Source organism: Urocampus carinirostris, chromosome 1, assembly GCF_059441175.1.
Source record: "Urocampus carinirostris isolate Australia breed hairy pipefish chromosome 1, RoL_Ucar_1.0, whole genome shotgun sequence".
Classification (NCBI taxonomy): domain Eukaryota; kingdom Metazoa; phylum Chordata; class Actinopteri; order Syngnathiformes; family Syngnathidae; genus Urocampus; species Urocampus carinirostris.
In genome coordinates, this window is record NC_142349.1 from 65951224 (window position 1) to 65965254 (window position 14031).

Here is a 14031-nt window from a genome sequence, read left to right on the forward strand (position 1 = left end):
TCGTCAAAAATGAATGGTATTTTTTTCCGTTTTTCAGCCTACCTTGTTTGACAAATATAAATATATGCCAGTCAATTTTGTTATAGGTAATCCAATAGTGATTCACAAAATTATAATTTCCTATTTGTATTCTTTCTTTTTTAGATTTATATATATACCGGAGCCATATCCCCCTAGTGGGAGGTGGCTAGATTTGACATTCTTAACTGAGAGATTAATACAGAGGAGAGGATTCCCAGCCCCCCCACTCAACCCAACTGATGTGTTGCAACATCTCGTTGGGTGGCCAAACCCCCAAATCCAACCCCTAGCGCCAAGCAGGGAAGCAATGAGTACCAATACTGTAAGTCTTAAGTATGACGCAGCTAAGGCTCGAACCAGCAACCTCCCAGTCTCAGGGTGAGCGCCCTATCCGCAAGGCCACCGAACTGGTGAAATTAAATACTAGGGAAAATATTGTTTTAATTACATTTTTGGTGTGCATTGCAATTTATACACAAATTTTACTCTTCACAGTAATTCGAAGTTGTGTTATATACAATAGACGGTTGCAAAATTTCACAATTTATATGGTAAATGGTCCGGATTCTAGATGCTACACAGATGTTCGAATACTTATTTGCAGCTATAGCACACTAATAAATCCTTTAAAAATCATGCATTGTGATTCTTGGATTTTTCTTTTTAGTTTATCTCTCTCACGATGACAATTTTAGACCCCTCCATGATTTCTAATTGGGAGCGCTTTTCAGGTCAATGAAGACCTCCCAAAGCGCTTTACAATGTGCTTCACACTTACCCATTCACACACACACACTCACGCACCAATACCGGTCATGCAGCCATGCAAGGAGCCTACCTGCTTATTGCGGACATTAGGGATTCAGTGTCTTGCCCAAAGACACTTCAACATATAACACGGAAGCGCCGGGAATCGAACCTGCGACCTCTTGATCCCATGACGAGCGCTCTACCTCCTGAGCTAATACGGCCCTTTATCTATTTTAGTGCTTACCAGAAAATGAACTAAATCATTTGCATATTCCTCCCGAGTGGTACGGAGGATTAGTGGTTAGCATGGCAGCGTGTCGGTCAAGGGTTCAATTCCAGGTACTGGCCTCCCTATGTGGAAGTTTCTTTTTCCTCCAGGCTTTCCTTGTGAGGATAGGCAGAGCAGATAATGGATTATTTCAATTCATGAGTTTAGATCCTGTCTTATAGTGAAAAATGAATTTAAAATAATATTTTTTAAGTCGCGCATGTGCGGCAAAGTTCATGTCTTGGGAACCTCCTGCGTGGGTTCAAATCCAGCTCCAGACTTCCTGTGCGGAGTTTGTATGTTCTCCCTGTGCTTGCGTGGGTTTCCCCCTCCCACGTTCCAAAGACATGCATTTCAGGTGAATTGGCCGGTCCAAATTGTCCCTAGGTGTGAATGAGCGAGCGAGTTGTCTGTCCCTGTGTGCCCTGCGATTGGCTGCCAACCAATTCAGGGTGTCCCCTGCCCACTGCCCGATGATTGCTGGGATGGGCTCCAGCACCCCCGCGACCCTACTGAGGATAAGCGGTGTAGCTGATGAGATGAGATGAGATTTTTTAAGTCAAGTCAAGTCTAGTCATGTTTATTTGTGGCGCCCTTAATCACAAAGAGTCTCAAAGGGCTGCACAGACCACAGATTATTCCAAACCAAAGACTATTATGACACCATCGCCTGATCTAAAACCTACATGAGGGCAAATAATACACAGATACACAAATATGGTCAACATAAAATATAGGTTATTCATATTCTATAGCAGAGGTGTCAAACTCGTTTTAGCTAGGGGCCACAAATGCTATAAAAAAATCTCACGGGGGCCAGACTAGTAAATTTAAGAGAAAGAGAGAGGGAGGGAAAGAGAGAGCGATAAACAGATAGGGAGAACAAGGGAGACAGAGTAACAGTGAGAGAAAAAGAGAGAGCAGAATAGAGATATGAATGGAGAAGAAGGGGGAAATGAATAAAGAGAGAAAAAGAAAGTGAAAAAAGAGAAAGATAAAAAGAATAAGAAAAGTGAAACGACAGAAAAAAAACAGTCAGCAGGAGAAAAAGAGACAAAGTGAGGCGAGAGAGAGAGAGGTCAAAAAAGGGAAAGAAAGAGGGTGAGAAAGAAAGAGAAAATAGAAAGAAAGAGAATTAAAGTGTAAATTAGAGAGAGAAAATAGAAAGAGAGCAAGCCAGAGAAAAAGAAAGCTAAAGAGTGAGAGAGAAACAGAGAAAATAGAAAAAAAAGAGAGAGAGTGTGAACAGGAGAAAGAAAAAGAGGGAGAAATAATTAAAAAAGAAGTGAGTCAGAGAAATGGAGAAATACTACCACAATTGTTTTGCAAGTGTTAACTGGCTTTGGTGACATCCGGTGGAAATATTTAAAACTACAACTCATTTTCCTCTTGCGCTTCTCTCACTGCTGTCTTGCGGGCCGGATTTAAACCATTGGTGGGCCTGATCTGGCCCGCGGGCTGCCTGTTTGACACCTGTGTTCTATAGGATAGATAGATAGATAGATAGAGTAGATAGATAGATAGATAGATAGATAGATAGATAGATAGATAGATAGATAGATAGATAGATAGATAGATAGATAGATAGATAGATAGATAGATAGATAGATAGATAGATAGATAGATAGATAGATAGATAGATAGATAGATAGATACAGTAGCTAGATAGATAGATAGATACAGTAGCTAGATAGATAGATAGATAGATAGATAGATAGATAGATAGATACAGTAGCTAGACAGATAGATACATACAGTAGCTAGACAGATAGATACATACAGTAGCTAGATAGATAGATAGATAGATAGATAGATAGATAGATAGATAGATAGATAGATAGATAGATAGATAGATAGATAGATAGATAGATACAGTAGCTAGACAGATAGATACATACAGTAGCTAGACAGATAGATACATACAGTAGCTAGATAGATAGATACATACAGTAGCTAGATAGATAGATAGATAGATAGATAGATAGATAGATAGATAGATAGATAGATAGATAGATAGATAGATAGATAGATAGATAGATAGATAGATAGATAGATACTGTATTAAAATTGAAAGAATTGAACAAATCAAGTCCATTGAATTGAAGTACAATTGATTTGTTTCAGGAAATTGATTTAACAACTTTAAATGTCATTTAATAAAATTTCTGGAAATGAGTAGATATGTTTTTTTATTGTCAATAGTACTTTTACATCTAATATTAGCAGTATTTAATAGCTACTTCCAAGCCCTGCCCATTTCCAGAACTAATGACCTGTTTTGTCCGAGGCGGGTTGGGCTCCGGGTTGACTTTTGTCCAAGCACGTGTCCACTCAAAGACACAAGTACGGCGGCTCTACCGTCTGTGACTGAAACAAAGCCCTCTGGGGGGGTTTTCTGCTGGTTTCCTGCCTTTGAATCACGAGCAAAGAACTCAAAGAGACCTCACATACTACATGGGGTAGAATGGGAATGAATTTCTACCAGGCTTAACTAGACGGGTCCAAAGTCCAAACTTGGGGTAAGTTGCTTTACCGTGTTTGTGGTTAATGGCAAACCTAGAAGGAAGCTAGGTTTTATGTCTTTGATATGTGGTCAGGGTTGGGTAGGGTTACTTTGACTTGATACTTTCAATTACTTTTGGATTACTCTAATACCAAATATGCTAATAAAAGAATAAAATGACTCAATTTTGTGCAGGCTTGGGGAGTAACGGAACACATGGAACGGCAAAAATGATGTTGGCAAGCTGTTTGGATTTATTTTCATTTTGTTTCTGTCGCTTTTTATGTTAGTTTTGCCGGAGATCAAAGAGATCAAAGCCAGGAGAGAAAGCTTACCACGTGTTGTGAGTCATCATTTTATTCATATTTAGTTTCTTTTGTCTTTTATGAGCATATTTGGTATTGGAGTAATCCAAAAGTAATTGAAAGTAATCAAGTTAAAGTAACCCTACCCAACCCTGTATGTGGTAATATTATAGTAATAGCAATAGTGTATGGTATAGTATGGTATGGTATGGTATGGTATGGTATGGTGAGGTATGGTATAGTATGGCAGTGTGTAGTATTATACAAGTATAGTACATATTATAGTATGCACTTTTTTGGGTCAAATATGGGACCAAAACATGACCTGGGTGAATTTGAACAGTTTTCTGGGTCATTTCACAATTTTTACAAACAAAATGACCCAGACCGTTTGGTGTGAATTGAACCTACTTAAAAAGAAAATCAAAAATATTATTTGTTGCACAATTTTCTTTTAAAAAAATACATTCAACTATGTTTGTGTGGTCGTATATGCAAAACTCCAAGAACATTGGGTAAAAACAACCCAATTTTTATGTAAGTCCATTTTGACCCAAACATTGGTTGATTTTAACCCAGTTCTTTCTGGAGTGTAGTATAGTATAGTATTGTGTCGTATAGTATAGTATTGTATAGTATAGTATATTATAGTATAGTATAGTATACTATATCAAGTATAGTATATCAAGTACAGTATATCAAGTATAGTATAGTTTAGTATAATATAGTATAGTATGGTATAGTATAGTATAGTACAGTAAAGTATAGTATAGTACAGTATATTATAGTATATCAAGTATAGTATAGTATAGTATAGTATAGTATAGCATAGTATATCAAGTATAGTACACTGTAGTTTAGTATCATATAGTATAGTATAGTATAGTATAGTATAGTATAGTATAGTATAGTATAGTATAGTATAGTATAGTATAGTATAGTATAGTACAGTATAGTATAGTATAGTACAGTACAGTATAGTATAGTATATCAAGTATAGTATAGTATAGTACAGTATAGTATAGTATAGTATAGTATAGTATACTGTAGTTTAGTATAGTATAGTATAGTATAGTACAATTGAATGTAACAAGAAATAGATAAGTTATTGTTTGGTGGCCAAGAGTAGCTTTAACTGCGAAAAAAAAAGTATAAAATAATGTATAATATCGCAAAACGTGCTAATATTAGGGATGCACAATAATTATTGGGACAATGGTTATCGGACAGATAACAAACAAATAGCAGTTATTGGCCTGATAGAAAAGAATGATAATTATTTACTTGGAGAGATTCTAAAATATTCAGTCAGCCAAAATTACTTGTTGGAAAGATTCTAAGAATTGATGTTCCTCGTAACATAATATTTAGATTTTCAACGGTAGTTTTTCTGTATTGGTAGAAGAAAAACAATTATCAAGCATCCCCAGTTTATGTTTTCAGAATTTTCTTACAAAACAAATGTTTTATTAAATTTTTCATTTGAAAAATGAAAAGGAATTTCGTTTGAATTCAAATGCACATACAACAAAGACTCTGTGTAACTTCTGCGAGCAACCCAGGCTTAAGTAAGCTGGACTTGGGCATGCAAAGATGTTAGTCTGTAAGTTAAGATGAAGATGTTCTATAAGCCAAGGCGTTGTGCAACTTGGGTTTATACGGAGTTTTGTTTTAAATAGAACTGAGTTTGTACTTAAATGCAGTTACAGAAAAGACTCTGTAGCATTATCAAACAACCTGGGCTCAAGGTAACTCAACCCTGACATTTAAGGATCTTAGTCTGTGAGTCAAGTTGAATATGTTCTATTAGCCGAGGCGTTGTGGCAACTTGTGTCACGAGACCGGACCTGATCGGAGGCAGGAGGCAGGAAGGATGAACTCAATCGCGTAATGACCAGTTACTTTTATTTAGCAAAAAAAGTTGTCCAACACTCAGGGACAAAACAAAACAAAAACAGGCTTACAGGCAAACAGGAACTCAGACTAGGAATACTCACAAAACAGGCTTTTACTCAGAAGGGGCAAACACAGGTTTCCATAAGTCAAACAGAACAGATTAATGCAGAACAGAAAACGCAATGAACCAGCCACCGGCAATACCCACAACCCGCCCTTAAGAAGCACACACGCAAATTGGACGATCTGCTACAGCCGGTGCCCAGGGGGCGGGGCCAGCCGGTCGCCACGGCGACCATGCTGGACATGACAGCTTGGGCTTATAAGGAGTTTTGTTTTGGATATAACTTAGTTGGTATTTCAATGCAGTGACACAAAAGATTCAGAAGCATCCATTAACAACCCCGGCTTAAGTTAACTAAACCCTGATGTTAGTGTGTAAGACGAGTTGAATATGTTCTATTAGCCAAGGCTTTGTGGCAACTTAGGCTTATAAGGAGTTTTGTTTTAAATAGAACTGAGTATGTATTTAAGTGCAGTGACAGAAAAGACTCCGTAGCATTCTCGAACAACCCTGGCTCAAGTTAACTTACTCCGACATAAAAAGATATTAGTCTATGAGTCAAGTTGAATATGTTCTATTAGCCAAGGCGTTGAGGGAACTTAGCCTTATAAAGAGTTTTGTTTTGGATATAACTTAGTTGGTATTTCAATGCAGTGACACAAAAGATTCAGAAGCATCCACGAACAACCCCGGCTTAAGTTAACACAACCCTGATGTTAGCCTGTAAGACAAGTTGAATATTATCTATTGGCAAAGGCGTTGTGGCAACTTGGGCTTATACGGAGTTTTGTTTTAAATAGAACTGAGTTTGTATTTAAATGAAATGAAAGAAAAGACTGTAGCATCCACAAACAACCTGGGCTCAAGTTAACTTACTCCGACATATAAGGATCTTAGTCTCTGAGTCAAGTTGAATATGTTCTATTAGCCAAGGCGTTGTGGCAACTTGGGCTTATACGGAGTTTTGTTTTAAATAGAACTGACTTTGTATTTAAATGCAATGACAGAAAAGACCCTGTAGCATCGACAAACAACCCAGGCTCAACTTAACTCAACCCTGAAATATAAGGATCTTAGTCCGTAAGTCAAGTTGAATATGTTCTATTAGCCAAGGCTTTGTTGCAACTTAGGCTTATAAGGAGTTTTGTTTTGAATAGAACTGAGTATGTATTTAAATGCAGTGACAGAAAAGACTCCGTAGAATTCTCAAACAACCCTGGCTCAAGTTAACTTACCCCGACATATAAAGATCTTAGTCCGTGAGTCAAGTTGAATATGATCTATTAGCAAAGGCAGTTTTAAATTTGTTTGTGTGTGTGTAAATATAACTTAAAAGCCTTTACCTCAAAGAGTCTACTACTTCCACAAACTACTCAAGCTTAAGTTACCTCAACCCTGCTACACCTTGACATACGAAGATTTTACTCACTTAAGCAAGTTGAATCTTTACCATTAGGTAACAGTTTTTACGGACCCTTATACGGATTTTTTTTATTTTTATTTTGAATAGCTTAAGAAAGATTTTACCAACACAAGGATCAACGTTGTGTTTATAGAGACGCTAAAAAAATTCTGGTTCACCCAATATGTGTCGAGAAAAACCTCAAGATACGATGACCTCTAAATAGACTTTCAATGACATTTAATTGCCACGTGTATTCATTAAATAGTCAAAACTTTCCAGACCTTGTCTGCCTCTCATCTGTCTTTAAATTATTAAAGGCGGGTGGTTTGAGTTCCATCGTGAGGGTGGGTGATACCCGAGAGCCGGTTCTGGTCCATCGAGAGCAGTGAAGCAGTATTTTTGTATTTATTTTCCAAACAGCACATGCATACCTGTCAACCTGGACAGGTAAAAGTACTTTTATTATGCATTTTAAGACGTGTACCATGTACGAGAAAATCTGTCCGGAAAAACGCAAATTTGTCGATGATGGGTACCATCCGGTATACACCGACTATCACCAAACGGCAAATCAATCAAGTCAAACCAGTTCGCCGCGGTAGCCTCTATCTCGGTATCGTTTTTTCCGTTGCAAACGAAGCGAGCGGTTTGATGTAGTGAAAGGAAGTCCGTCCCTTTTTTAGAGAACCGGCTTTTTCGGCTCAACTCATTAAAGAGAGCCGGCTCTCAAACGGCTCACTTGCATTATATTACGAATCTCGTTTTGTGGCTATCCCTTTAAGCAGTATATTACCAACTATAATTTAATGCAAAAAAGAATGAATAATTTGAATAAGAAAAGGTATTATTCTACTAAATTATATTTGCATGTATTTTTTCCTTCTACAGTGAACGTCCAAGCTACTTCATTTTTGAACTTTTTGTATAATAAACCTCATTCATGTCGAGCAACTCAGTATCTCACACTAAAATGTTGATTAACAATATATATGATTAACGAAACACATGTACAATATAACATGTTAAACTACATAAATAAACACGTTTGAAAAAAAAAATATGTAAGATTATTTTGTATTTTGTAAGGGAAAATACGACAGTTTGTAAGGGCATGGAGCCCTGGAGCGCGACAGGTATGCACATGTAATAAACATTTTCCATTTAAATATACATTTTTGGGGAGCAGATCTTAGATTAAAGAATGATTCTCTGATTGGAGCAACAGTTCATCTCAGCATCTTTCCCTTACCCTGATTTTTCTCTAAAATCTGCAAAATGTACTTTAATTAATCACTTTAAGTGCAATTATTTGAACCTAAACGCATTTTGAATTTTGAATACATAATAGTAATACACATGCTCGATTTATTGGGTCCGCAGAGCAATGTAGTCCACTTCCTCAAAGGCCATAGAATTATAAATTCATTTTTTTCCTTTAAGAATTTGATAAACTACACTAAACTTAATGTGATTATGCAATCAAATGTTATGAATTTATATTTTTACTTTCTATTTTGTTCAAATTCTAGATGTCCCAGTAGTAAATATCCACCCTGCTAGATTGTGCTCAATTGCCCCCCTAAAGACTACAATTCCATAAAAGCCATTGACAGGAAGTGATGTCATTCGATTTTGGCGGGAGTTCAATCGTCAAAATGGAGGTAAGCTTCAACTTGACACTCCTTACTTTTTATTTTATTTTAAATGTGTTATACTTGTATGAGGCACTCTTAAAGTTATACCGTGTTATGGCAAATTATGAAACGTGGTTATTGAGTACAATTTGAAAAAAAACATATTGGATAGAGTTATTAAAGTTTTGTTAATCTGTTGAATGTTAGCTAGCTAAAAGTTGATCGGCTAAAGAGCTACGGCTAGATTAGCTAAAAAAAAACACCTTGTTAGGTCTAGGGGGTAATAAGGTCAGGGAAAGATGATAATAATAATACTACTACTAATAGTATTAACTTCATACAGTATAGATCAGGGGTCTCCAAACTTTTTGAGGCAGAGAGCAATTTAAAGGGCACGGAGAAACACAAAGGGCACCTTGATAACACACTCCTAAAACAATATTTTTCATTCAATAATGAATTAATTGAATTTTCCTATCTTACTGATATTTTACGTGAGAACTGATTTTGAGGGGTTAGTGCGTGTGCGGCACAGTTCTGAGGTCATGAGACCGAACCTTCCTGTGCGGAGTTTGCTTGTTCTCCCCGTGCTTGCTGGGATGGGCTCCAGCACCCCCGCGACCCTATTGAGGATAAGCGGTGCAGATAATGGATGGATGGAACTGATTTTGAATGAATAATAATTATTCAGAATGATTGAAAAGGAGAGAACAGATAAACTTCAACATGCAATCTTTTATTTCTTCTTTACCTTTCCAATTGTAACCTATATTTTATGTTGACAATATCTGTTTATTATTTGTTATTGCAACATCCATTGGAGCCTGGTCATCCTGGAACTAGCGTATTTCTTCTTGGCTCTTGGAGGCATTACTAGACCAGCATTTTCCAACGAAGGCTCTGGGCAGGAACATAAGATGCCAACAGATGGCAGCAAAGTAATATGTTTAGAGAGCAAAAAAGGTTTCAAATACAGTGGAACCTCGGTTCTCGACCAAAATCCGTTCCAGAACCCTGTTCGAAAAGCGATTTGTTCGAACACGGAAATCGTTTTTCCCATTACAAATAATGTAAATCGTTTTAATCATTCCAACACCCTGAATGTTTACCTTTGTTTACCTTTAAGACACAAATAACATAAACATAAATGTAACCCGGGCTAATCGTACGTTCGCGTTAGAGTAATCTTCCGTACGAAAGATTACGCTAACATGAACGTGTAAAAATAAAATAAAAAAGGATGAGGAAAAGAATTAGGAATAGGATTTTTTACCTTTGTGGTGGTCAGCAGAAGGCGCAGGTGGACGGTGAGAGGGATGGAGGAGGAAGGAAAATGATTGTTTGGAAGGAGAGTCCCCTTCCACAAAAACTTCGGGGAGCTCTTCTGTCTGAGGGGTGCTCACACGTTCAAATCTCTTTGCTACAGGATGTTCTTTTCTCTTAAAGTATCTATCCAATGACACTTGCTTCTGCCTTCTTTTTAGCACTTTTCGGAAGTGGTTCATGAAAGTGTCATTAAAGTCATCGATGACTCTGATGGCTGCAGCTTCATCGGGGTGGTGGAGTTCGACGAAATTCTGTAACTCGACCCATTTGCTACACATTTGTTTAATCTCGGACGCCCCCTAGTGTAGTGGAGGTGCAATTGCACCTGAGAAAATTAAAAGGAGAAAAAAAAATGTGATGTGAAACATCCACCCCTAGACCGTACCACTGCACTACAGTTAGCCATAGCTATCGTACCGCCGTTCGAACTTCGAAGCAAGAATTTCTCGAATTTTTTGTTCAGACTCCGATTTGTTCGAACTGTGAGGCGTTTGAAAACCGAGGTTCCACTGTATATGGTCAAATCTTAGAATATCAAATATAGTGATGTATTAATTGTTGAAGGCTAATTACTTTATTTAAAAATAATGCTATTGAAAATCTATATAATATGAATATAGCGCTTGTGCGGCACAGTTCTAAGGTCTTGGGAACCTCCTGTGTGGGTTCAAATCCAGCTACTGACCTTACTGTGCGGAGTTTGTATGTTCTCCCCGTGCTTGCGTGGGTTTCCTCCGGGCACTCCGGTTTCCTCCCACATTACAAAAACCATGCATTTCAGGTGGATTGGCCTGTCCAAATTGTCCCTAGGTGTGAATGATCGAGCGAGTTGCCTGTCCCTGTGTGCCCTGCGATTGGCTCGCAACCAGTTCAGGGTGTCCCCTGCCCACAGCCCGATGATTGCTGGGATGGGCTCCAGCACCCCCGCGACCCTACTGAGGATAAGCGGTGCAGCTGATGAGATGAGATGGGGTGAATATAAAATCAAGTAACAAAAATCCTGTTGATTATTTTTAATCGTACTCTATTCATGAAAAATGAGTATCACTTTTGCACAAGGTCCTGTTTTGAAACTATTGAGGAAATAAGCGCAGATTAAACTATTTGAATGAAAAATGACAATAATAATGATAAATGCACCCAAAAAAATGTCTCCTTTGAGAAATTTTTCAGTTATCGACAGTTATCGAACCGATAACAACCGAAAGTGACGTCACCGTTATCGACCTCGTAGAAAGATAGCCTAGATACTTAGTCACCTGACGCCATGCTATAATATTAGCCGACACAACTTGTTAAAACTATTCTAAGCATTTCTGTTCCTCATTTTAATACATTTTAATTTTCTACAGTAGGAGCATAACTTTGTGTCTCCTTGTCAGGACCAGAACAGGAAACAGGACCCACTCGCGTAACGTTACTCACAGTTTTATTGGGGGAGAAGGTAAAGGAGCGCACACTCGTTCCGGAGATCGTTGATCGCGGGGAGTAGCTTGCTCAGCCGTGGAAGTGGGACTTCCGTGGAGAGCGATGGAGATGTCGGGAACGGAAAAAGTCGAATTCAAACAGATCGTAGCGGGAGAAAAACAAGAGCAAAAACACAGGACAGGCGAAAAAAGGGCTTGCTGTGTAAAAAGGGAGATTCGCAGACGGACCGACCACAAGCGACTGACAGGACAGCGTTTAAATACTGACAGGGAGCCAATCTGTCAACGCGCTTCAGCTGGCCCCCAAGGGTGGGGCCAATTGGGCGCCATGACAACCGTGATACTCCTCTCTACCTCCACATATCAGGGTAATCGCAGGGATAGACAAAAAGACCAGCATGCTGTTATACTCTATTAGCCTACAATAGTTGTCAGAAAGATTCAAAGCATATATGTTCCTTATTATAATTTGATTTTTTATGGAAGCAGTAACGCAACCTGGTTGTTTCTTCATTTTACTTTTCCATACTGTGCGCGAGGCACCAGAGAGAACGTTTGTTTGCAGGTTGTGATTGGTCCGGCTTCTGAGCTCGAGCAATTATATCGACTTTAGTTTTAAGATTTTTTTTTCTTTTTTTGCCGCACTTCTGCATGCATGAACACCGATTGAATTAAGCTTGACAGCTTGATGAATAAAATAAACTGCTACCCAATCTCATACCTGTCGCGCTCCAGGGCTCCATGCCCTTACAAACTGTTGTGTTTTCCCTTACAAAATACACAACAATATTTTTTTTTTTCAAACGTGTTTATTTATGTCGTTTAACATGTTATATTGTACATGTGTGTAAAAATTAGGAGGTCATTATTATTGTTAATAAAAGAATTGGTTATTTCAGAAGTTCATTTCGCATATATACTGCTCTATTAGGGCAGCACGGCGGCGCAGTGGTTAGCGCATGTGCGGCACAGTTCAAGTCATGGGAACCTCCTGCGTGGGTTCAAATCCAGCTCCAGACTTCCTGTGCGGAGTTTGTATGTTCTCCCCGTGCTTGCGTGGGTTTCCTCCGGGCACTCCGGTTTCCTCCCACATTCCAAAAACATGCATTTCAGGTGAATTGGCCGGTCCAAATTGTCCCTAGGTGTGAATGGGCGAGTGAGTTGTCTGTCCCCGTGTGCCCTGCGATTGGCTGGCAACCAGTTCAGGTTGTCCTCTGCCCACTGCCCGGTGATGGCTGGGATGGGCTCCAGCACCCCCGCGACCCTGCTGAGGATAATTGGTGCAGCTAATGAGATGAGATGAGATGTTACAATAAATATTATACATTTTGTTGTGAGATACTGAGTTGCTCGACATGAATGAGGTTTATTATAGAAAAAAGTTCACAAATGAAGTAGCCTGGACGTTCACTGTAGAAGGAAAAAATACCAATACATTGTTGGTAATATACTTATTCAAGGGATAACCACAAACCTGTCTTTTTTCATTTTCTCCTTTTATACTTCCTTTTTTCTTAACTTCTTTATAAAACATAATATTTCATAATACAATACATCAAAGCCAGTGAGCCGTTTGAGAGCCGGCTCTCTTTAATGAGTTGAGCCGAAAAAGCCGCTTCTCTAAAAAGAGACGGACTCCCTTTCACTACACAACTACCACATGAAATCCGAGGCGGCAGACGCATGCGCACAGTAGCATCAAACCGCTCGCTTCGTTTGCAACGAAAAAAAAACAATACAGAGATAGAGGCTACCGCGGCGAAATGATTTGATTTGATTGATTTGCCGTTTGGTGATAGTCGGTGTATACCGGAGGGTACCCATCATTGACAAATTTGCGTTTTTCCGTACAGATTTTCTTGTACGTCGTATACGTCTTAAAATGCATAATAAACGTACTTTGTACGGCAAAAACGTACAGGTTGACAGGTATGTAATCTGAAATCAGGTGTCTTAATTACGACACAATGTGTTACTTTTCTTTACAAAACATACACGAAGTGTATTCTCCATATCTTAATGTTTTTTTCTCCTTTAGCATATCACTGCTGCCTTATATTTGCTTCATATGTGCTGCTATGATAAACATCCACTGCCGTATTTTTTTGCTTAAAGGGTATATAGTTCTATAAGAATGTTTGGAGGAATGGAACCTCTACTTTGGAGTATTAACCAGCAGAGGACGCCAGAGGTCAACCACAACAATTAGTTGTTTAGATCGCAATCAGTCACTCAAATTATTTCTGAAGGTAAAAATCCCATACGTTATTTTTTAAGTTATAAATTTAGCAGTTGAATTATTAATCCGGAGCGGCATGGCAGCTTAGTGGTTAGCGCGTTTGCGGCACACTTTTAAGGGCTTGGGTTCAAATCCAGCTACCAGCCTTCCTGTAGGGAGTTTGCATGTTCTCCCTGTGCTTGTGTGGGTTTCC

General features: G+C 38.5%; 1 protein-coding gene across 1 annotated transcript in view; it reads left to right on the forward strand.

Annotated features, from left to right (window-relative positions):
- Positions 1 to 3396: 3396 nt before the first annotated feature.
- Positions 3397 to 14031, forward strand: part of ocln1 (occludin1) — a 30121-nt gene continuing 19486 nt past the window's right edge. The window contains exon 1 of the mRNA XM_088348771.1: positions 3397 to 3558. The gene's annotated coding sequence lies outside the window, so the exon portion shown is untranslated. The remainder of the gene's footprint in view (positions 3559 to 14031) is intronic.